Here is a 26,350-nt window from a genome sequence, read left to right as displayed (position 1 = left end):
GTTGTCTAAATGCCATGCCAGGCTAACAGCAATAAGTATTTCAGAAATGGAACAAGAATGTGTAGCTTGACATGAAGATCAGGCAAGAAAGAAATATTTTAATGACAAATAAGAGAAAGAAAATTTTGGTCTGCCTCATATTTTGCACTCAGAAGGCAAGAACCACGCTCATACAGTGGAGAAAATTCCAAGCCGCAAAAGAAGTGTCAGTGCTTTCTTGTAATTTTCAATGATTAACTTTCTTAATCTAAGAAATTAGAACCCCATGCTAATACTCTTATAGAGAGTAAGATTTGATATAAGAATTTCTTGGACTTCATGCAATAGGCTTTAGTCACTTAAAGACAGCAATTCCAAATTTTTCAGAACATTACTGGTCCTAAAATTCAGTCCAGTTATCCCAATAAGCCATTAAGTGTTGTGGAAATTTTAATGTTTTGGTGCTTATACTATTTATTCCAGACTGACTCATTCATCTAAAAATAGTATGAGAACTCCATCAGATTATGTGGCCAAACTTTTATTTAGAAAAAAAATCACATACCTATAAGGTACTATGTTGTTACAGAAGGAGCACAAGATTTCAAGCCTGAAGACCCAGATTCTGGCACCAGTCTCTTCATTCATTAAGTAGAGGTTAAATGGGGACTAATTTATGAAATATTTATGGAAATACATACTATATAGCAGACACCATGCCAGTTAATATTTAAAGAGATTATGCTACATCATGGGTACCATGTTAAGCTTTTTATGGCCATTATTTTATTTAATCCTTACAAAAAATGGACATTATTATTATTTTCATTTTGCAGAGGAGAAAATTGAGTCTCAGTGAAATTAGATAACTTGTATAAGGTCACAATCAGTAAGAAAGTTGGAATTTGACCCTACAGTGCATAAAATTAATGTATTTATCTCCTGCCCCCCGACTTTGAGAAATTAAAAATATATTAGTGAATGTGGCTGACAGAAAAGTAGGCACAGAATTACAGCTATACTAGATGGAGGCACAGGGTGTTTTAGGAGCATCCTGTGAAAAACGCACTTAACAGGAACCTGGCAGGAGAGGGAGGGTAGAGGTTGGTAATGAAAGGCCTTTTTAAACAAAAAAAGGTGATTCAATGAAATAACATGTGTAAAATATTTTCCAGTGCCTTGCATATAAAATATGCATTGTTTTGGCTGAATTCAACTGAATTCTCATAGCAGTAGCATTCCCAGGACCATTCAAACAATTAGTATTTTAATAGCATCATTGAGCTGGAGGACTTGAGATTTTATGTCTATTCCAATTCAATATATTTTTACAAAGATAAATTTTATCATAAAAATACAGCTCTAGGGTCTCCAAGAGACTCAGAGACACCTAAAAAGTATAAACCATCTCCTAAATGCCAATATACCAAAATCTTTAATCATAGTTGTCATTCTTCTCCACCAGAATGTAAGCTCCTTGAGAGCTAGGAGATTGTGTGTCTTGTATTCCCAGCATCTGGAACAGTGTCAGATACTTTAGCATTCAACAAATACTTTTTGAATGAGTACCTACTATGTGTCAGGGACTATGGATACAAAAATGAAAAGAATACAGCCTTTGACTTCAAAGAGCTTACAGCCAGGTAGAGGAAAATATGTACTTGGAGCAAATCAGTAATATATCAGTATTATATCAGTAATATAATTGTTCTAAAGGAGATACAAAGAATGGTAGGTATAGGCAAAGTAGTACCTGTTATTAAAGATGATCTGACAGTTGGCTTGAGATTGGGCCTGACTCTATATTAACTATGGTAACTCAGGTGATTTGGCACATTACTACCTGTTTAGTTCACTGCTATAACCAAAATACCATAAACTGGGTGGTTTATAAACAACAGAAATTTATTTTTCACATTTCTGGAGTCTGGGAAGTCTAAGACCAAGGCTCCTGCATTTTCAGTGTCTGGTGAGAGCCCACTTCCTAGTTTACAGACTGCTATGTTCTTGCTGTGCCCTCACATGGTGGAAGGGATGAAAGAGTTCTCTGGGGTCTCTTTTGTAAGGGCAGTAATCCCACTCATGAGGGCTCTGCCCTTATGACCTAATCAGCTTCCACAGGCCCTACCTCCAAATACCATCACATTGGGGATTAGGTTATCAACACTACTTTTGGGTGACATAAGCATAGAAGAAACATTCTCATTGCAAAAGGGAGAAGTAGGAAAGAAAAAATGAGTAACAAGTCCCAAGTAGGTCCAAACTACAAGGCAAACTCTATGAGATCTTAAGGCTTGAGAATAATCCTCTTTAGCTCAGTGTTCTAGGACCAAGGTCCTGCCTTCTGGACTCACTGTGGTTGGGAGTCTTGCTTTATGGACTCACTTGGATAGAGATCCTGCCCCAACACATTTACCAGGCAGGGATAGGACCCCCAAGGCCCCAAGCAGCTCTGCTCCCATGGCTTTGGATGACTTCACTCCCACAGCTTTGGGCAGGGACTCCATCTGACCTGTCAAAATTGAGGCAATGGTCTCCCCTTTTGAAACTGAGGAAGCAGCCCTGATGATCTCTGAATTGCCTTTGGGGTTGTTTTTTCCCTTGTCTTGAAGAATAGTGCCTGGCTTCTGTTGAGATGGCTGATGAAGCTTGTGGTTCACGCTAATCTTCTTATTAAATGGTTGCTCCGCTATACCCTTAGCATTGTCTCCCAAACATGCTTTCTCATTTTTTGCAATGAGATAGCCTAAGAATTCACCAGATCTTTAGGTTCTAGTCTCTTTTTCTTAACAAGCCTATCTTTAAGTCATGTCTTTCCTTTCACATTTTACAATAAACATTCAGGATGAGCCAAGCCATACCTTCAACAGTTTGCTTAGAAATTGCTTCAGCCAAATACAGTCGTCCCCTCTGCTCCACAGGGCATACATTTCAACATCCCCAGTGGATTCCTGAAACCACAGATTTTACCAAGCTCTATATGCTTTATGTTTTGTCTATACATACATATCTATGATGAAGTTTACTTTATAAATTAGGCATGGTAAGAAATTAACATCTAATAATAAAATAGAACAGTTATACTGTAACAAAAGTTATATGAATGTGGTCTCTCTTTCTCTCAAAATGTCTCATTGTGCTATACTGACCCTTCTCCTTGGGATAAAAGATAAAAGATGGGCACTAAGTGATTAATGGCTGGGTAGTGTATACAGCATGGTGTGCTGGACAAAGGGATTGTTCCCATCTTGGGCAGGATGGGGTAGGATGTAGTAGGATGCCATGAGAGTTCAACACATTACTCAGAGAAACTAGACTTCAGTGCAAAAAAAAATAGCCAAAAAGAGGAATACTATATAATAATAAAATTATCAGTTCACAAAGAAGAAGACAAAATAATCCTAAAGCAATAGAGCCTGGAAATACATAAGCCAAAATCCAATAGAGCTGAAAGAGGAAATAAAATCCTCAATTATAGTTAGGGATATCAACACCCACTCTTAGCAATTTATAGAACTACTAGGCAGAAAATCAAGTATATAAAAGGCTAGAATAACACAGTCAACTAATAAGATCTGACACTCTGCCCAACAATATAGCAGATATACACTGTCTTCACATGTTCATGGAACATTCACCAAGCTAGACCATATCCTGGGCCATAAAACAAAGTTCAGTAAATGTAGAATAATTAAAACCACATGAAGCATGTTAATTGACCATAATGGAATATAAAGGAATTCAAAGGATTTGGGGGCTGATCAAGGAAGAAACTATGGCCATGAAGTGGCAGTGGTACACAGAACTTTATTTGGATGATGCTTTGACAGGTTCACATGCTGGAGTAGTCCCTTATGGCATGAGACTATCCAGAAGTGATAGCATGTGGTGGAGGAGAGCACCACTCAGAAGGCAAGGAAATTCTTAGGGGAGAGGAGTGTCAGAAGAGGGGGTTACACATCTTCATGCTTTCACTCAGTAGCCTGGCAGGGAGTCTCTAGGTCACAGACCTCCAATGGGCAGCAGAGGCTTGGGGCCTTTATATTCCTAAGTTTTATCTAATCGATGGCTAGCAGATGCTGGGCACAGTTCTGTGGGGCATGCAAAGCAGATAGGTTCTAAATAGCCAAAAATATGCTTATTTGTGTTATATTTAAAACAATTTGATACATATAAATCTTAGTCTGGTGTTGACAGGCTTATGAGATAACGAGTCTCAGCCTGCCGTGAAGAAGTAAACAACTGTATTAGTCAGTTTTTACACTGCTATAAAGAACTGCCTGAGACTGGGTAATTTTTAAAGAGAAGAGATTTAATTGACTCTCAGTTCCACATGGCTGGGGAGGCCTCAGGAAACTTACAGTCATGGCAGAAGGCAAAGGAGAAGCAAGCACCTTCTTCAGAAGGTGGCGGGAGACACAGCAAGTGGGGAAGTAGCACTCTTTTAAACCATCAGATCTCGTGAGAACTTACTATCACAAGAACAGCATGGGGAAAACCATCCCTATGATCCAGTTTCCTCCTACCAGGCCCCTCCCCAACACATGAGGATTACAATTCAAGATGAGATTTGGGTGGGGACACACAGCCAAACCATATCAACAGCCTGAGTGTCAGGAGACAAGGGGAAAATATACAGAGACATCTTTGTCTCCTTTATATAACATGGAATCAAAATCAATAACAAAGATAACAGGAAAATCTCCAAATACTTGGCAATTAAACAAGTACACGATTCTAAATAATTCTTGGGGCAAAGAGGAAGTCTCAAATGGAGTAAAAGAAAACATAGAACTCAATAAAAATGGAAATACCACCTATCGAAATTTGCAGGACACAGCTGAAACAATGTTGAAGAAAATGTATCATGTTAAATGCATACACCAAAAAGGAAAATGCTCAAATCAATAAGCTCCCACCTCAACTACTTAGAAAAAGAACACCAAAATAAACTCAAAGCAAGCATAGGGAAGCAAATAATATAAGAGCAGAAATCAATGAAACTGAAATTAAAAAGCTATTAAAGAAAACACCAAAAACTCTGGTTCTTCAATATAATCAGTAAAATTGATAAACCTCTAGCAAGAATTAAAATGATAAAGATACAAATTACCAGTATCAAGAATGAAATAATATATCACCGCAGATTTTGCAGTCATGAAAAAGATAGTAAGAGAATACTACAGATAATTCTATGCTCATAAATATGACAACTTAGAGGAAATGGACCGAGTCCTGAAAAACCATGAACTACCTAACTCGACCTCGACCAAGATGAAGTAGACAAACAATAGTTCTATGGCCACTAAAGAAATTGAATTGGGCCAGGCACAGTGGCTTACGCCTGTAATCCCAGCACTTTTGGGAGGCCTAGGTGGGCGGATCACTTGAGGTCAGGAGTTTGAAACCAGCCTGACCAACATGGTGAAACCCCATCTCTACTAAAAATACAAAAATTAGCCAGGTGTGGTGGCAGGTGCCTTTAATCTCAGCTACTTGGCAGGCTGAGGCACGAGAATCGCTTGAACCCGGGAAGCGGAGGTTGCAGTGAGCCAAGATCGTGCCACTGCACTCCAGCCTGGTTGACAGAGTGAGACTCCGTCTCAAAAAAAAATGATAACTTAAAAGCTCCTGGAACAGAAATCACCAATTTTACACAATCTATTCCAAAAAAATATAAAAGGAGGGAACATTTCCCAACTCATTTTGTGAGGCTAATAATATAATAACGAAACAAGACGAAGACAGTGAAAAAAGAAAGAGAATTACAGGCTGGGCACAGTGGCTCACGCCTGTAATCCCAGCACTTTGGGAGGCCGAGGCAGGCAGATCACAAGGTCAGGAGATTGAGACCACGGTGAAACCCCGTCTCTATTAAAAATACAAAAAATTAGCCGGGCGTGGTGGTGGGCGCCTGTAGTCCCAGCTACTCAGGAGGCTGAGGCAGGAGAATGGCGTGAACCCAGGAGGCGGAGCTTGCAGTGAGCCGAGATCGTGCCACTGCACTCCAGCCTGGGCGACAGACTGAGACTCTGTCTCAAAAAAAAAAAAAAAAAAGAGGAAGAAAGAATTACAGATCAGTATGTCTCATGAACTTAGATGGAAAATCCTCAACAAAATATAGGAATGTATAAAAAACAATTATACACTATGGCCAAAAGAGATTTGCTCTGGATATGCAACGCTGGTTCGACATTTAAAAATCAATCCATGTAATCTAATGTATGCATAGACTAAAAGAGTAAAATCATATAATATAAACTGACACAAAAGCTTTTCACAAAATTCAATACTCAATCATGAGTAAAAGCTCTCAACAAACTAGTAATAAGAGGTAACTTTCTCAACTTGATAAAGAGCATCTACAAAAACCCACAGCTTACATCATGCTTAATGTTAAAAAATGGAACACTTTCCCTCTAAGATCAGGAACAGGGCAAGGGTGTATGCGCTTACCATTCTTTCTCAATATAGAAAGGAGATAAAAATTATGCCAATTGGGAAGGAAGAAATAAAACTATTTTCAGATGACATGATTGACTCTGCAGAAAACATCAGGGAGCCTACAAAAAACAACACTACAACTAATAAGTGAATTCAGCAAGATTGAAGGATACAAATTCCATATGCAAAAAATTGATACCATTTCTATAGACTAAAAATGAACAGGTGGAAACGAAACTTTAAAACACAATAAGATTGATAATAACTGCAAAGAAAGCAAAATACTTACAAACCTAATAAAACATGTATAGAATCTGTATGATAACAATTACAAAATGCTGATGAAAGAAATCCAAGACCTAAGGAAATGGAGAGACATACCATGTTTCTGGATTGGAAGATTCAACATAATAAAGATGTCAGTTCACTCCAAATTGATGTGTAGATTTAATGCAATTTATACGTATATTATAACTTTTTCTAGACATAGACAAGATCATGCTAAAATGTTTGTAGAAAAGCACAGACCCTAGGATAGCCAAAACAATCTTTAAAAAAGCATAAAGTGGGAGGAATCACTTTACTTGATATTAAGTAATCAAGAATAAAGAGAGGAGAGATAGACACATAGGTCAATGAAACAGAATAGACATCCCAGAGATAGGCCCACATACTTTTTTTTGTTGTTGTTGTTGTTGTTGTTGAGACAAAGTTTTGCTCTTGTTGCCCAGGCTGGAGTGCAATGGCGTGATCTCGGGTCACCACAACCTCCATCTCCCGGGTTTAAGCGATTCTCCTGCCTCAGCCTCCTGAGTAGCTGGGATTACAGGCATGCACCACCACGCCTGGCTAATTTTGTGTTTTTAGTAGAGATGGGGTTTCTCCATGTTGGTCAGGCTGGTCTTGAACTCCTGACCTCAGGTGATCCGCCTGCCTTGGCCTCCCAAAGTGCTGCCAACTGATTTTTGCCGGTGATGCAAAAGCAATTCAATGGAGGAAAGAGCCTTTTCAACAACTGGCACTGGAGCAATTGGACATCCATGGAGAAAAAAATGAACTTCAGCCTCATTAAAACAGAATAAAACTAAATAGGGGTGAAATGTGGAGCAACTGCTGGTGGGAATTTAAAATTTTACAACCACTCCTGAAAATATTTTAGCAGTTTTATTTATTTTATTTTATGTATTATTGTTTGAGACAGCATCTGGCTGTGTCACCGAGGCTGGAGTGCAGCAGTGCTATCTCAGCCTCCTAGGTTCAAGCCATCCTCCCACCTCAGTCTCCCAAGTAGCTGGGACTACAGGCGCATGCTACCATGCTCAGCTAATTTTTGTATTTTTGGTAGAGAAGGGGTTCCACCACGTTGTCCAGGCTGGTCTCAAACACCTGAGCTCAAGTGATCTGTCTGCCTTAGCCTTCCAAAGTGCTGGGAAAACAAGCATGGACCATATTTTTTATTTTTAACTTTTATTTTAGGTTTGGAGTACATGTTCAGGTTTCTTATATAGGTAAATTGTGTGTCACAGGGGTTTTGTCAGATTATTTCATTACCCAGGTAGTAAACATAGTACTCAATGGGTAGTTTTTTTAATCCTCACCCTCCTCCCACTCTCCACCCTGACCCCAGTGTCTTGTTGTTGCCTTCTTTGTGTCCATATGTACTCAGTGTTTAGCTCCTAATTATAAGTGGGAACATGCAGTATTTGGTTTTCTGTTCCTGTGTTAGTTTGCTTAGGACAATTGCTTGCAGCTCCATCCATGTTGCTGCAAGGACATGATCTCATTCTTTTTTATGGCTACATAGTATTACATGGTATATATGTACCACATTTTCTTTATCTAGTCTACCATGGATGGACATTTAGGTTGATTCTATATCTTTGCTATTGTGAATAGTGCTGTGATGAACATATGTGTACAAGTGTCTTTATGGTAGAATGATTTATATTCCTTTGGGTATATATCCAATAACGGGATTGCTGGGTCAAATGGTAATTTTGTTTTAAGTTCTTTCAGAAATTGCCAAACTACTTTCCACAATGGCTGAACTAATTTACATTCCTCCCAGCATTGTATAAGTGTTCCTTTTTCACTGCAACCTTGCCAGCATCTGTTATTTTTTGACTTTTTAATAATAGCCATTCTGACTGGTGTGAGATGGCATATCATTGTGGTTTTGATTTACATTTCTCTAATGATTAATGATGTTGAGCATTTTCTCATATGATCATTGGCTGGGTGTATGTCTTCTTTTGAGAAGTGTCTATTCATGTCCTTTGCAGTTTTTAATGAGGTTGTTTTTGCTTGTAAATTTAAGTTCCTTATGGATTCTGGATATTTGGCATTTGTTGGAAGCATAGTTTGCAAATATATTCTCCTATTCTGTAGGTTGTCTGTTTTCTCTGTTGATAGTTTCTTTTACCGTTCAGAAGCGCTTTAGTTTAATTAGGTCCCATTTGTCAAGTTTTGTTTTTGTTGCAATTGCTTTTGGCATCTTCTTTTTGTGACTATTGTAAATGGGATTGGATTCTTAATTTGGCTCTCAGCTTGGATGTTACTGATGTATAGAAATGATACTGATTTTTGTACATTGATTTTGTACCCTGAAACTTTGCTGAAGTTGTTTTCAGATCAAGGAGCTTTTGGTCAGACACTATGGGGTTTGATAGGAATCACATACATTGATTTGTATATGTTGAACCAACCTTGCATCCCAGGCATAAAGCCTATTTGATTATAGCAGATTAGCTTCTTTATGTGCTGCTGGATTCAGTTTTCTAGTATTTTGTTAAGGATATTTACATCTATGTTCATCAAGGATATTGAAGTTTTCTTTTTCTGTTGTGTCTCTTCCAGGTTTTGGTATCAAGATGATGCTGGCCTCATAGATGAGTTAGGGAGCCAAGTCCCTCCTCAATTTTTGGAATAGTTTCAGTGGTAGTAACAGCTGTTTAAAATTTGGCCTTGAATCCATCTGGTCCATGACTTTTTTTTTTTTGGTTGGCAGCCTTTATATTATAGATTCAATTTTGGAACTCATTATTGGTCTGTTAAGGGATTCATGTTCTTCCTGGCTCAGTCTTGGGGTGTTGTATGGGTCCAGGATTTATCCATTTCTTCTGGGTTTTCTAGCTTGTTTTTATAGAGGTGTTCATAATAGTCTCTGAGGGTTTTTTGTATTTCTGTGGGGTCAGTGGCAATGTCCCCTTGGTCATTTCTAATTGTGCTAATTTGGATCTTCTCTTTCTGTATTAGTCTAGCTAGCAGTCTATCTATCTTATAATTTTTTTCAAAAAAACAACTCCTGGGGATTCATTGATCCTTTGTATGGTTTTTCACATCTCAGTTTCTTTCACTTCAGCTTTGATTTTGGTTATTTCTTGTCTTATGATCACTTCAGGGTTAGTTTGCTCTTGTTTCTCTAGTTCCTCTAGTTGTGATGTTAGTTTGTTAATTTAAGATCTTTCTAACTTTTTGATATGGATGTTTAGTGCTATAAACTTCCCTCCTAATACTGCCTTAGCTGTGACCCAGAGATTCTGGTATGTTGTATCTTCGGTTCTCATTAATTTCAAAGAATTTCTTTATTTCTGCCTTAATTTCATTATTTACCCAAAAGCCATTCAGGATCAGGTTGTTTAATTTCCATGTGATTATATGGTTTTGAGTGATTTTCTTAGTATTTATTTCTATTTTTATTGCACTGTGGTACAAGAGCATCATTGTTATTATTTTGGTATTTTTGAGTTTGCTGAGGATTGTTTTATGTCTGGTTGGGTGGTCAATTTTAGAGTATGTGCCATGTGCACACAAGAAGAATGTATATTCTGTTGTTTTGGGATGGAGTGGAGTGTAGATGTCTATTAGGCCCTTTTGGCAAGTGTTGGGTTCAGGTCCTGAATATCTTTGTTAGTTTTCTGCCTCAGTGGTCTGTCTAATACTGTCAGTGGGATATTGAAGTCTCCCATTATTTTTCTGTGGTTATCTAAGTCTCTTTGCAGGTCTCTAAGAACTTGTTTTATGAATCTGAGTGTTCCTGGTTTGAGTGTGTATATATTTAGGACAGTTAGATCTTCTTCTTGAATTGAGCCCTTTACCATTATGTAATGCCCTTCTTTGTCTTTCTTGATCTTTGTTGGTTTGTTTTGTCTGAAATTAGAATAGCAACCGTGATTTTTTTCTGTTTTCTGCTTGCTTTACTTTGAGCCTATGGATGTCACTGCATGTGAGATGGGACTCTTGAAGACAGCATACCACTGGGTCTTGCTTCTTTGTTCAGTGCCACTCTATGCTTCTTACTTGGGGCATTTAGCCTGTTTACATTTAAAGTTAGTATTGATATGTGCAGATTTGTTCCTGTCATCATGTTGTTAGCTGGTTATTATGCAGACTTGTTTGTGTGGTTGCTTTATAGTGTCACTGTTGTATGTACTTAAGTGTGTTTCTGTAGTGGCTCATAACAGTCTTTCCTTTCCATGCTTAGCATTCCCTTCAGGACTTCTTATAAGGCAGGTCTGCTGGTAATGAAATCCCTTAGCATTTGCTTGTCTGAAAAGAATATTATTTCTCCTTTGCTTATGAAGCTTAGTTTGGCTGGGTATGAAATTCTTGGTTGGAAATTCTTTTCTTTAAGAATGTTGAATATAGGCCTCCATTATCTTCTGGCTTATAAGTGTTTCTGCTGAAAGTTCCACCATTAGCCTGATGGGGAACCCTTTCTAGGTGACCTGCCTCTTCTTTCTAGCTTTATTTAACAATTTTTCTTTCATTTTGACCCCAGAGAATGTGATGACTCTGTGTCTTGGGGATGGTCTTCTTGTGTTGTATTTCACTGGGTTTCTCTGCATTTCCTGAAAGTGAATGTTGTCCTCTCTAGTGAGGTTGGGGAAATTTTCACAGATGATATCCTAAAATATGTTTTCCAAGTTGCTTGCTTTCTCTCTCCATCTTTCAGGGATGACAGTGAGTTATAGATTTGGTCTGTTTACATAGTCCCATATTTCTCATAGGTTTTGTTCTTTATTGATTTATCTTTATTTTTGTCCAAGTTATTTCAGATAGCAGGTCTTCAAGCTCTGAGATTCTTTCCTCAGTTTGGTTGATTTTGCTGTTAATATTAATACTTGCTATTGTATTCCGAAATCCTTGAAATAAGTTTTTCAGCTCTATCAGCTCAGTTTGGTTCTTTCTTAAAGTAGCCATTTGTCTTTCATATCCTGTATCATTTTATTGCATTCCTTAGATTTCTTGGATTGGGTTTTGACTTTCTTCTGAATATCAATGATCTCCAATTTTATCCATGTTCTTAATTCTATTTCTGTCATTTCAGCAATTTCAGCCTGGTTAAGAACCATTGCTGGGGAACTAGTGCAGTTTTGGGGAGGTAAGAAGACTCTCTGGCTTTTACAGCTGCCAGAGTTCTTGCACTGGTTCTTTCTCATCTCTGTGGGCTGATGTTCCTTCAATCTTTGAAGTTGCTGTCCTTTGGATTTTTTTTTTTTTAATCTTCTTTGATGTCCTTCTGGGTTTGATTATGGTATAAGGTAGGTTCAGTTGACTGGCTTCATTTCTGGTAGATTTTTAGGAGGGCCAAGGCTCAGCTCAGCACTGCTAGGCTGCATGCCCTAACTCTGGGGGGCTTGTATTGGGCCCCAGCTTTGTTCTGCAGTCCCTTGTTGTTGGGAAACTGCTGAGCTGGAGGGGCAAAGGTGTTCCTAGACCATTGGCCACAACACTCCAAACAGTGGTGCCAGCCAAAGCACTTCATCAGGCCGTGGCTGCAGTATCTGTGCTCCTTCACTTGTGCCATCAGCAGCAGCAGCACAGCAGGGTACACACTGGAGGGCTGGGGTGGGGCACAGGCAGGCCTGGGGCTGCTGGCCTGCATGCAGGCATTGACAACAGCAGTGGTGGTGGCACAGGATGGGGGAAGGGGAGCAGGCCCACTGAGGTCCCTGTGCCCATTTGTACCTGTAGCAGTGTCAGCAGGGAAGCAGGTCACTAGTGGCTGTGGGGCTGGCAACTTCCATGTGCCAGTTCACGCCTGTGGCAGTGGTGGTACAGAGCAGGAAACAGGGCCACTGTTGTCCCTGTGCATGTTCACAATGGCAACAGTGGCACTGCTGCATGGCAGCAGGGGTGGTGGGTACACTCATGCCAGCAGCAATGGCATGGAAGGGTGCACATGCACCCACACACCAGCAGGGAAGGGGAGGCATGGTTTGTCCTTGCATATGGGTGCCAGTGCAATGAGTACGTGCCAGCATATGGGCTGTGGATGAGTGTGTGCCAGCATATGGGCTGATGCATGTCAGTGGGGACCACTCTGCTGGAGCTCTCTGATGTCCAAACATGGTCTAGCCAGCACAGGAGTTATAATGTGGGTCTGCAGGAGGCACCCCCGTTGGGCCTCTGAGGCTGCACTGCAAGCAGGTACAGCCAGGCCAGGGCCCCATGAGAGACCAGCAGATAGAAGGGCACTCAGGTTGGACTGGCCCCATCTCAGTGGCAAAATCACCCTGTTCTGTTCAGATTTGATAGTTCCCCTAAGGCGAGAGTCTTTTATGGGAGCAAGGCAAGCCTTGGAGGATGGATACCCCTGGCTGTGTTCCCCTGCAGATGTTCCTGCACCAAACCCTCTTCACTCTGCACAGGCAGGAGTACTGTCCCTACCACCTCTCTAATCATCTCTCCCTGCCAGCTCAAGTGTCCTTGGGGGTTGTGGGGTCTCCTGCTGCCAGGATTCCAGAGGCCCATGGTGAAAGTGAATCACTCCTTGCCTGCTCAACTCATTCCTTCCCCAGGAGACACTGGGAGCCAGGAACAAGTCCTGATGTGTAGTAGCCCCATGCAAGGTTCCCAGCTTCCTCTCCCTTCAGCCCCAGTGTCTGTGACCTCCCTCTGTCCACTATCAACACCTTCCTTCTGAAGATCTGCTCAGAATGTGTTAGTCTTCCCAGTGTCCTGGTACCTCACTGGCAGATGTTCCTCCTAGCTGCATCTAGTAAACCATCTTGCCTTTTATTCAGTTTCTTTAAAAAAAAAAAAAACTATACCTGCAGCTACCCTATGACCCACCAATTGCACTCTCAAGCATTTATTCCAGGGAAATTAAGACTTATATGTTCATAAAAATACCTATATACAATGTTCATAGCAGCCTTATTCATAATAGCTCCAAACTGGAACACAACCCAGATGTCCTTTAACTGGTGAATAAACTGTGGTACATCCATACAATGGAATAATACTCAGCAATAAAAAGGAACAAACTATTTATATGTACAACAACCTGGATGAATTTTTAGACATTTATGCTGAGTAAAAAAAAGACAATCCCAAAATGTTACACACTGTATGATTCCATTTATATAACATTCTTGAAATGACAAAATTATAAAAAATGAACAGATTAGTGGTTATCAGACATTAATAGGGGATGGGGGCAGGAAGGAAATGGGTGAGATTATAAAAGGATATTAGAGGTCCTTGTGGAAATGTCTGGATCTTAACTGTATAATGTCAATATCCTGGTTGTGAAATTGTACTACAGTTTTGAAAGATGTTACTATTGAAGATAGCTGAATAAGGAAGAGTACATGAGCTCTCTCTGTTATTTCTCACAACTGCACATTAATTTACATTTATTTCAAAATAAAAAGCTTAACTTTTAAAAAGAAAGATCATTGTCAAATATTTTAAGGAAAAAGAAAACTTACCTTAGATGTTTTTCTTAGGAGTGGTAGTCAGAGCCATACCCAACATATAAAACAAAATTAAATTGAAAAAGATAAATTGGGTTTGTAACCCACTAAACATATATTCCAGTATATACAATCAACAGACTTAAAAGATTGAATCTATCACCTAGGGCAACAGACTTGTAAACTGAAGACATCTCAGAGTTCTAGAACAAATTTCTGAAAGTCCAAGCTAATTGCTTCACAAACAAGTCACAAAATCTTTAGAATTCTGTGGGAAAATAATCTTCGGAGTTGTTTGAAGTTAAAAGAAGAGTTTTTTTTAATGAGCCAAGGTAGACAGTGTGTTATAGAAATGCAGTATTTTGAGGCAAACTTCTGGAGTACTAAATCTGAATTGGAAAGGACTGATAACATCTCTTTCAACTCATAGCTGATTCAGGTGACAGTCTTTCAATAGTTCCTTCACATTTTTAGAGCCCGTTCATAAATTAAGACTTTCAAGATATAGCTTAATTAGCTTTTACTTAAACCCTGACAATGACTGGACCCTAAATCCTTTCCCCAAAAGTCAGGATGAAAAAAAGGTGAGGAGAGATGGGAAAATTAATTTTACTCAGCAATGAAAGGTAGTGTTTGGTGGTAGTAAGAGAACTAGTATGATACAGTAAAAAGACCTTGGATTTTACAGGCAGAAATATTTAGGTTTAAATCCAGATTCTTCCATGGTCATATAACTTTGGGCAGTTTACATCTGAGTTTCAGTTTTCTCATCTGCAAAATGAGTATATTATCTATCACCTCTTTCAAAGAATTGTAAAGGGCTTGGAACATAATAGACACTTGCTAAATGGTAAGTATTATCTTTATTCACCTGTACAAGTATAGGATAAGTACAGAAGGTAGAATTGTTGGATCAGAGGGTACAAGCAGATTTATTTTGATACTGCCAGATTATGCTTTAAACTAGATATACTAATTTGCATTTGCATCAAAATGCTAGAAAGTACTCATCCCACACTCACATTTTCGTTTTTATGAATTTGATGCACAAAATAATAGTCCACTGATATTTTAATTTGCATTTTCCTGATTATTAATGAGTGAACAATTTTCATGTGTTGATTATCTGTTTGTAGTTCTGTTATTTGTTCATAATCTCTGCCCATATTTACAAATCGGGTTGTTTGCTTACTTACATGTGAAAATGCTTTATATGTTTTGGATAACAATACATTATCTATGCTGTTTGTTATTTATGTTTTTTAACTTCTTTGAGGTCAAAGGCATTTTTAAATGTCTATGTGGTCAAATTCGACACCTTTTCCTTTTTGGCCATTGGTTTATATCTTGTCTAGAAGGTCCTTAGGTTATGTCAATATTCTCCTATATGTTTTTCTAGTACTTTTATAGCATATGGTTTTTTATGTTTAACTATTTAATCTATCTATGCTTTTTCTTAATATGATGTAAGAACTTACCAATATCTTTGCTGAAATGGATAGGCAATTGTCTCAATGCAATTTATTACATTTTCCCTATAGTCAACTTATTCTTGTCTGTCAGCATCCCTTCCTGAGGGTTTCACCCCTGTCCCAGCCCCAATCCCTAGTATGGTTAGCAGTGTTGACACTGCCTCAGAGGCTACAAGGATGAGCATATAATTTAATTAAAAATATTAAGACAGGGTGTTCTTATTCTTTTATTTTTATTTATTTATTTATTGAGACAGTGTCTCGCTTTGTCACCTAGGCTGGAGTGCAGTGGTGCAACCTTGGCTCACTGCAACCTCCTCCTCCCAGGTTCAAGCAATTCTCGTGCCTCAGCCCCCCGAGTAGCTGGGACTACAGGCGCACACTACCACACCTGGCTAATTGTTGTATTTTTAGTAGAGATAGGGTTACACCATGTTGGCCAGGCTGGTCTTGAACTCCTGACCTCAGATGATCAGCCCACCTTGGCCTCCCAAATGATTACAGGTGTGAGCCACATCCCCTGACCCCTTATTCTTTTAAACCAAGAGCTAGCAGTGGTAATTTCCTACCAGATGAAGAGAGAATGCCTGTAAAAGCCAACATGGAGAGAGAGTGTCCTGATCACATTAAGTCCCTGGAGCCAGCCATGCCCATCCCTTAGAATTCCTAGTTAAATGAGCCACTGTATTTCCTATTTAAAATGAAGTATATTATTTGTAAGGCAAACTTCATAAAATGCATCGATATCTTTAAAATTAAATGTATATATTACACATTAGGGTCGGTTGTACTTAAAGTTTATCCCATTTGGGGGGTAAGGAATGGAAGAAGAGAACAGTTGTGATCTAAAACTTGGGAGAGTGCCTGGTTTATAATAGCTGCTCCATATTTTTGTTAAATAATTACTTAATAAGTGAATGAATGACAAATGAATAGATTCATTTAAAAATTAACAAATACTTTGAGAAGAAAAATAAGATAGTAAAATTTCTAAGCATGAAAATAATGAAAAGTAAATAATTGTTTTTAATCACATAATTTACTATGTAAAATAACACTATTTGGAGTTTCCACTTAAGTGACAAATAGAACATGGTTTTGGTATAGATATGTTATCTCTTTTCATGAGAAAATTGGTAAAGTCTTTATCCAGAAGTGGTTTGAGGGGTCTAAGTTTTAGAGCATTTAAAACTGAATGTAAAAATAGACAAGTGGGACTACATCAAACTTAAAAACTTCTTGCATCAAGGAAACAATAGCGTGAAAAGGTAATCCATGGAATGGTCGCGAACATTTGCAAATCATATATCTGATAAGGGGTTAATATCCAGAATATATAAGGAACTTCTACAACTCAACACCAACAAAAAACAACACATTTAAAAAATGGAGAGTTTTCCAAAGAAGCTATACAAATGGCCAATAAGCATATGAAAAGATGCTCAACATTACAAATCATAAGGCAAATGCAAACCAAAACCACAATGAATTATCACCTCCCACCCACTGGGATGGCCTCTATCAAAAGAAAAGAAAATAACGTGTTGGTGAGGATGTGGAGAAATTGAAACCCTTGTGCACTGTTGGTGGAAATGTAAAATGATGCAGCCGCTATGGAAAGCAATATGGAGGTGCCTCAAAATATTAAAAATAGAATTACCATGTGATCCTATTTCTGATACATAGACACATACCTATTTCTGGTATATATCTAAAAGAATTCAAAACAGGACCTTGAAGAAATTTTGCACACCCACGTTTACTGCAGCATTATTCACAATACCCAAGAGGTAGAAACATCACAAATGTCCTTAGATGAACAGATAAGGAAACTGTGGTATATAAATATAGTGGAATGTTATTCAACCTTAAAAAAAAAAAGAAATCCCATCACATGCTAGAGCATGGATGAACTTTGAGGAATTATGCTAAGTGAAATGAGCCCATCACGAAAGGACAAATACTTCACAATTCCACTGGAGTGGAGATTATGAATGCGATCATGGCTCGCTGCTGCCTCAAACTCTGAGGCTCAAGCCATCCTTCCACCTCAGCCTCCCAAAGTACTGGGATTATAGGAATGGGCCACCACACCCAGCTGGGTTTCAGTTTTGCAAGATGAAAAAATTCTCGAGATCTGTTGCACAACAATGTGAATATACTTAACACTATTGAACTGTACATTTAAAAAATGGTTAACATTGTAAAATTAATGTTATGTGCTTTTTACCACAATAAAAAATAAAATGGAAAAAAAACGCAATTGTAGGAAATACAGTCTGTCTTTCTGTAATTACTTCAAGTTTGAACTTTGACATCTTCATTTGTATAATTTTTAAGTCAACTAATTTAAATAATTAACTGCATTTAGTACTTTAAACAGTTGCATGTACCTATAAAATTAGAAAATTCCTGCCTTTGGCACCCTTTGTCTATGTCATATTGTCCTACAGTTCTCTCAGTTTACATAAAAGGCTTTTATTCTTTGGAGCAAGATAATAAATCTATTTGTGTCAGCCCAGATATATTTATTTTTAAACTTATGTTAGTTTCTATAATTTGTAAATGAGTCTTGACTATATAGCTCATCTTTTCCTGCTGCTTTGAAATTCAACATTTATCCTATGCTAATTTAACATGTGATGTGGTTTGATTCTGTGTCCCCACCCAAATCTCATCTTGAATTGTAATCCCCACATGTCAGGGGAGGGGCTTGGTGGGAGGTGACTGAATCGTGGTGGTGGACTTCCCCGTTGTTCTGGTGACAGTGAGAGAGTTCTCACAAGGTCTGGTTGTTTGAAGGTGTGTGACACTTCCCCCTTTGCTTGCTGTCTCTCCTGCCACCATGTGAAGGAGGCCTTGCTTCCCCTTCACTTCCCACCATGATTTGAAGTTTCCTGAGGCCCCCCCAGTCATGCTTCCTGTTAAGTCTGTGGAACTGTGAGTCAATTAAACCTCTTTTCTTCATAAATTACCCAGTTTCAGGTAGTTCTTTATAGTTGTGTGCAAATGGACTAATACAACATGCTAATTATTATATGCTAATTTCCTTATGTACATGAGCTGTTTCAGTATTCTGTTCCATTAATTTTGCCTATTTCTATGACATTACTATACAACATTAATTACTATAACTTTAAATTCATTTAATATTGGTAGGGAACACACACATCTGCTTTTTCATCATTTTCTTGGTAATTCTTATAAATTCTTATTGATGAAGTATTAGAATCATCTTGGCAAGTTCTATAACTCTGAGATTTTAATTGGGGCTGCATTGAATTATAGATTGGTGTAGTTTGATATATTTATAAAATTTGCATCCAGGAAAATTCAGTATCCTCTATTTTCTTTATTAATATTTCATAGCTCCTGTTCATTTCTTATTAGATTAATTCTTTAGTATTGGATAGTTTCTGATGTAAACGTGAATGGGATCTTTTTAAGATTATATTTTTCAGGCAATATTTGGACATAGTGTTATATAATACTGTGTATATATTTGTATGTTGATCTTATATTGGTTCACTTTGCTAAACTCTCTTATTCTTAATTTTTCAGTTCTCTTGAATTTTTTAAAGATAAGTGATCATGTCGTCCATTAGGCACAGTTTCGTTTCCTGACTTCTAATATTTCTACCTGTTGTTTCTTTTTCTAATCTTGGCTAAACTCTTAAGCAGTATTGGACAGCAGCAGTAAGAAAAGGCATTCTTGTTACAGATTCTGATGAATATTCTATTAGTATCTCAATTTTAAGCGCAATGCATGAGGTAGGAAAGCACTTTTTTAATCCTATTCCTAGTTTGTTAGAAGATTTATTTGAAAATCAAGAATAGGGTTGATTGGGCTGGGCGCGGTGGCTCACGCCTGTAATCCCTAAACTTTGGGAAGCTGGGACAAGGGGATCACGACATCAGGAGATCGAGACCATCCTGGCTAACACGGTGAAACCCCATCTCTACTAAAAATACAAAAAATTAGCCAGGCATGGTGGCAGGCACCTGTAGTCCCAGCTACTCGGGAGGCTGAGGCAGGAGAATCGCTTGAACCCAGGAGGCAGAGGTTGCAGTGAGCTGAGATCAGGCTACTGCACTCCAGCCTGGGCGACAGAGCAAGACTCTGTCTCAAAACCAAAACAAAACAAAACAAAAAAGAATGGGGTTGATTTTTATCAAATGCTGACCCCTGTGGAGGAAATTACACAATTTGCCTCTTATAATTTGTTTATATAATGAATTACATGAATAGATTTTCTAATGTTGAACCATCTTTGTATTCCCATATAATTCCTCCTGGGTTATACTACACAGAATTTGCTATAACTTATTTAGGAATTTTGTACATCTATTCATAATGAGATTGACCTAAAAATTTGGCATCATTTATCTGTAAATGTTGACTTGGTGTTGGTTTTTTTTGTTTGTTTGTTTTTGAGATGGAGTCTTGCTCTGTCGCCCAGGCTGGAGTGCAGTGGTGCAATCTCAGCTCACTGCAACCTCCACCTCCCGGGTTCACGCCATTCTCCTGCCTCAGCCTCCTGAGCAGCTGCGACTACAGGCGCCCGCTACCGCCCCCAGCTAATTTTTTGTATTTTTAGTAGAGACGGGGTTTCACCGTGTTAGCCAGGATGGTCTTGATCTCCTGACCTTGTGATCCACCCGCCTCGGCCTCCCAAAGTTCTCGGATTACAGGTGTGAGCCACTGCGCTCGGCCGGCTTTGTGCTTTTTTATAAGTAGATTAGTTTTTTAAAATAACCTTTTAATTTTGGAATAATTGTAGATTTACAGAACACTTGTAAAGATATTAGAGAGTTCCTATATACCCCTCATCCACTTTCTTCCATTGTTAACATCTTACATTACCATAGTACATTTGCCAAAACTAAGAAACCAACATTAGTACATTACTATTACCTAAATCCAGACTGAATTTGTCCAGTTTTTCCATTAATATACTCTTTGTGTCTCAAGATTCAGTACAGAGTACTACATTGCATTTTGTTGTCATGACTCTTCAGTTTCCTCTGGTTTTTGACAGTTTTTCTGATTTTCCTTGTTTTGTTGTTGTTGTTGTTGTTTTTAACATGACTTTGACAATCTTGATGAGCACTAGCCAGGTATCCTGCAGAATGTCCCCTAATCTGTGTTTGTCTGATGTTTTTTCCATTATTATGTTTGCATTCTGAGTTTTTGGAAAAAATACATCAGTGGTAAAGTGCCCTTCTCAGTGCATCCTATCAGGGATTGATGATAGCACAGGATGACACTAGGGAAAAAGGCAGCATACGACTGATTGCTTAGAAAAGTGAACCTTCTGGGGGCCGGGTGCAGTGGCTCACGCCTGTAATCCCAGCACTTTGGGAGGCCGAGGTGGGCGGATCACTTGAGGTCAGGAGTTCGAGACCAGCCTGGCCAACGTGGTGAAACCTCCTCTACTAAAAATACAAAAATTAGCGAGGCATGATGTTGTGCACCTGTAGTTACAGCTACAAGAATCACTTGAACCTAGGGGGTGGAGGTTGCAGTGAACTGAGATTGTGCCACTGCACTCCAGCCTGGGCAACAGAGAGATACTTTATCTCAAAAAAAAAAAAAAAAAAGTGAACCATTTGGGTAGCCCCCAGCTAAATTGGTGTTCCAGTACCAGGGTGACTAGTAACCCTACCCTAGCAGGAAATGAAGGAGAACTGGATATGGGTGTTTACAGTGTGCCTTCACAGGATATTTCTTTTACCTGGCAGATGGCCTAACGCCTAATTATCTGAGACCAGGGGGTCCTTCACACAGGAAACTTGTTTATACTAGCAGATGCCCTTTAGCTCTTGTCTGACTTGTGTCCACTTTATTTCTCCTGACTAGTACTCTGGCACTAGGAACTTTACCTTATGTTCCCTCCAGCAACCCAGGGAAAACCTGGCATGGAATAGCCCCTAGTTCTTCAGATGGAAGGTGCAAATTTTGCATATCACCATAATAGGAAACAAGTTCAAAGATTTTTTACTTATAGATCCTGGGCAAGGAGGGCACAGTGAGTCAGGAGGGCAGTCCGTCAGTCCCTGGGTCATGAGAAGCAGGAATGAAGTCAGACAGAGAGAGAGAGAAGAGCATGTGACAGAGAATAGGGCATGGGTCACTTTAAGTTTGTGGGTAAATTCCTGAATGGTCCATTTAAAGGAAGTGGTGGGAAAGCAGGGAACTCAGTCTGCCAGGTAGGAGAGATGCCTCTGAGTTCTAATCTCTGGCCGCCATCTTTAGGGCATGGTGTAGAATTGAAAACTGTGTCAAGAGTGACCAAGCTCTATTTCTGGTGTGAGAAATTTAAACTTGTATTCAAAATGGATGCCGAGGCAACATAAAATTAGAAGAGTTCACTACAGGGACAAAGTGAGCCTTATAATTGTACTAGTTTACTGCCCGAAGGCAGCAGCATAGGAGCAAGAAGCCGAACAGAGCTTGGAGATCTCACTGGGTTGAGGAGATAGAGTCTGAAATTTAGCAGACAGAGGCGAACTGGTAGAGTACCAGAAGAGAAAAAACTACAGAGGCAAGAGAGCTCCAGATAACTGTAAAGTTCCTCTGGAGTCTTTGGCTGAGTACTGATCTAAGCAGAACATTACTGAAAGCAAGGAAAAGAACCACTGGAAAGATAAGGTAGAAAATTATAGGTACTCACACAGGACTTCCAATAATTCCATATTCTCATCAGCCAGAGTGGAAAGACTCATAACACATGAGAGTAAGTAGAATCCTTAGAAGGGTATCACCTTTGTAGAGAGAGGCTAAATCAGCCCCTTCTAAAGCTCCACTAAAGGTTTCTCTAGACAACCTTCTACGCAATAAATCTTAAAAGAACCCAACTAATTCCAAGTAATTTAAATGTGCATAAGAGCAAAATCAAAATGATTTAAAAGAAAAAAAAGCGAAATTTATCAATCAACAACATAAAATCCACAATTCCTAACATTCAATACAATGTTACCAGGTGTTTGGCCAGGCACAGTGGCTCACACCTGCAATCCCAGGACTTTGGGAGGCTGAAATAGGAGGATTGCTTAAGGCCAGGAATTCAAGACCAGCCTGGGCACAAAGCAAGACCCTGTGTCTACAAAATAAATTTTTAAAATTAGCCAGGTGTTGTGGTGCCCCCCTATAGTTCCAGCTACTCAGGAGGCTGAGGCGGTAGAATCACTTGAGCCCAGGAGTTAGAGGCTACAGTGAGCTGATTTTGCAACTGCACTCCCATTTGGGCAACAGAGTAAGTAAGACTCTGTCTCTTAAGATTAAGTTAAATTTTAAAATTACCAGGTATACCAGCAATGTGTGCCTGAAGTCCCAGCTACTCAGGAGGCTCAAACAGGAAGATCATTTGAGCCCTGGAGTTTGAATCCAGACTGAGCAACACAGTGAGACCTAGTGTCTAAACAATGAAATAATAAAATGTATTTTTAAAAAATACTGGGCATATAAAAAAGCAATAAAATATGACTCATTATGTAGGGAAAAATCAAATAATAGAAAAAGATCCTGAAATGACATCAATGATAGAACAGGATGTTAAGAGAGCCATTATAAATATAGTTCATACGATCAAGAAGGTAGAGGAAACATGAGTATGATGAGGAAAAAAATAGAGGGTATAATTAACCCCAAAGGAATTTTTAGAGATAAAAAATATCTGAAATAGTAACCTTTAAGAGATTAACAACATATTAGATGCTGCAGAAGATAAGATCAGTGAACCTGAAGACAGGATTAGGAGCTACACAAAAATGAAACACAAATAGAAAAAAAAAAAAAACACAGTATCACTAACATGTGAAAATACAAAGTGGTATAACACACATGTAACTGGAGTCTGGGAGGGGAACTGAAAAATGATTTGAAGAAAATGGTCAAAATATTTTTAAGTTTGATGAAAACTATAAACCCACATATCTGAGAAGCTCAATAGATTCCAAGGGAATGAACCTAAAGAAAACCATGCTAATAATCACATTACTAAGAAACAATGATAAAGAGAAATCTTTACTCAGAGGGGTAAAAGGCACATTATTTACAGATTTAAATAAGAAATATTTACAGAGGAACAAATAAAAACAGACTTTTTTTTTTTTTTTTTTGAGATGGAGTCTTACTCTGTCACCCAGGCTGGAGTGCAGTGGCCCAATCTTGGCTCACCACAACCCCCACCTCCCAGGTTGAAGAGATTCTCCTGCCTCAGCCTCCTGAGTAGCTGGGATTACAGGCGCGTGCCATGACGCCCAGCTAATTTTTGTATTTTTAGTAGAGATGGGGTTTCACCATGTTGGTCAGGCTGGTCTCAAACTCCTGACCTCGTGATCCTCCCATGTCGGCCTCCCAAAGTGCTGGGATTACAGGCATGAGCCACTGCACCCGGCCCAGACTTCTTATTAGACTATGAAAGGCAGAAGACTATGGAGTGACATCTGTATTGTAATGAAAGAAAATGAAACCTGTTTACCTAGAATTCATGTTCAAAACAGTAGAAACGTTTTTTGGAGTTTGTATTCACCCTTTCTCCATCCGCTCCTAAGTACAGCAGCACTGTTGGTCTTGAGCAGCAGGAGCCTAGTTCCCAATTCCCTTTATGGAACTGGAGGGAACATAGTTTTATTTGCAAATTATTGTATATGTCCATTCTAAGCTGGCTGGAGGATACCTGAAGGATGGGCTTGCTTGTATCTATCTCACATAACATGGAATGAGGGCAGGAAAAGCAGTGAGCAGTATTCATAAAAGCTATCTGGGGACTAAAAATCCACAGATAACTGGGTCAAGAGATTAAATCTAATTTCTTCACTTCTTATAAGTCTATTCAAATTGTCTATTTCTACTTGTGTCAGTTTTGGTAGTTTGGCTTTTTTAAGACTTGTGTTTATTTCATCTAAGTTATCCAACTTGTTGGTGTACAAATGTTCATAGTACTCATAATCCTTTTGGTTTCTGTAAAATCAGTAATAATATCCCACTTCATTTCTGATCTTAGTAGTTTGTGTCTTTCTTTTTTTCTTAATCAATTTAGCTATAAAGGTTTGTAAATTGTGTTGATCTTTACAAAGAACCATCTTTTGGTTTCACTGATATTCTCTATTGCATTTCTATTCTCTATTTTATTTACCTCCACTCTAATCTTTATTATTTCCTTCCTTCTTTTAGCTTTAGGTTTAGTTTGCTGCTCTTATTCTAATGTATGCATTAAGGAATGTATACATAGTTCCTTAACATAAAGTTAGGTTGTTAATTTGAGATCTTTCTCTCTTCTTTTTTTTTTTTTTTTGAGACGGAGTTTCGCTCTTGTTGCCCAGGCTAAAGTGCAATGGCATGATCTTGGCTCACTGCAACCTCCGCCTCCTGGGTTCAAGCAATTCTGCCTCAGCCTCCTGAGTAGTTAGGATTACAGGCATGTACCACCATGCCCAGCTAATTTTGTATTTTTAGTAGAGACGGGGTTTCTCCACGTTGATCAGGCTAGTCTCAAACTCCCAACCTCAGGTGATCCGCCCACTCTGGCCTCCCAAAGTGCTGGGATTACAGGCGTGAGCCACTGCACCCGGCCTGAGATCTTTCTCTTTTTTAGTGTAAATGCTTATAGCCATAAATTTCTCCCCTTAGCATTGATTTTTTCTGTGTCCCATAAGTTTTGGTATGTTGTGTTTTCATTTGTCTCAAGGTATTTCCTAATTTTTCTTGTAATTTCTTCTGTGACCCATTGGTTTTTAAAGAATTTTTTGTTTAATTTCCAAATGTTTGTGAATTTTCTAATTTTCTTCTATTACTGATTTCTAGCTTTATTCTACTGTAAAAGAATAAATTTCAGTATGCATAGAAGTTTTTCAGTTAAGAATCATGTTTAACATAATTAAACATGATTAATCATGTTAATGATTAACATGAGTTAATCATGAGTAACATGTTAAGCATGAGTAACAAAAACTTAAAAACAGTGCCTTAAATCGTAATATTGTGGTTTCATGACGTCATCAGGGGCCCAGATTCCTTTTCTTTATGGACAGCCGTCTTCAGCATGAGCATGTTACGGAAGGGTGACACCAGATGGACTTTATATCTCCAGGCATCACATGTATTCCAGGCAGGAAGAAAGAAAAAGACAAGTTCAGTTACATACTTATCAGCTAAGTCGGCCTCTGTTTTTTTGTTTTGTTTTTTATTTTTTGTTTTTATTTTGAAACAGAGTCTCGCTCTGTCACTCAGGCTGGAGTGCAGTGATGCAATCTCGGCTCACTGCAACCTTCACCTCCCAGATTCAAGTGATTCTCCTGCCTCAGCCTTCCAAGTAGCTGGAACCACAGGCACGTGCCACCATGCCCGGCTAATTTTTTGTATTTTTAATAGAGACAGGGTTTCACCGTGTTAGCCAGGATGGTCTCGAGCTCCTGACCTCATGATCTACCCACCTTGGCCTCCCAAAGTACTGGGATTACAGGTGTGAGCCACTGCACCTGACCGTCGGCCTCTGTTTTAAGACACTCTCTCAGAAGAGAGAGTTGAGATACTCTCTCAACAACTTCCAATTATGTCTAGTTGGCCAAAATTTTGTCACATGGCCACTCCTGTCTGCAAAGGAGGCTAGAAGATGTAGCTCTTTTGATAGGGGACATTTCTGCCCCTTAAAAAAATGTAAGTTCTTGAGATAATACATTTTAGGAAGGCAACTAGCATTTTCTGTCACAGGGAGCAAGAGACTACTTAGGATACCACTGCTTGGGGAA

The 26,350-nt window shown here is 38.8% G+C and overlaps 1 protein-coding gene across 10 annotated transcripts in view; it reads left to right on the top strand.

The window, feature by feature from the left end:
- C2CD6 (C2 calcium dependent domain containing 6) overlaps positions 1–26,350 on the top strand; it is a 180,905-nt gene that overhangs the window by 141,656 nt on the left and 12,899 nt on the right. The window lies entirely within an intron of this gene.

Source organism: Pongo pygmaeus, chromosome 11 (assembly GCF_028885625.2).
Source record: "Pongo pygmaeus isolate AG05252 chromosome 11, NHGRI_mPonPyg2-v2.0_pri, whole genome shotgun sequence".
NCBI classification, from domain to species: domain Eukaryota; kingdom Metazoa; phylum Chordata; class Mammalia; order Primates; family Hominidae; genus Pongo; species Pongo pygmaeus.
The sequence above is the reverse complement of the archived record's forward strand: the minus strand, read 5'-3'. Positions and strand labels throughout refer to the sequence as shown.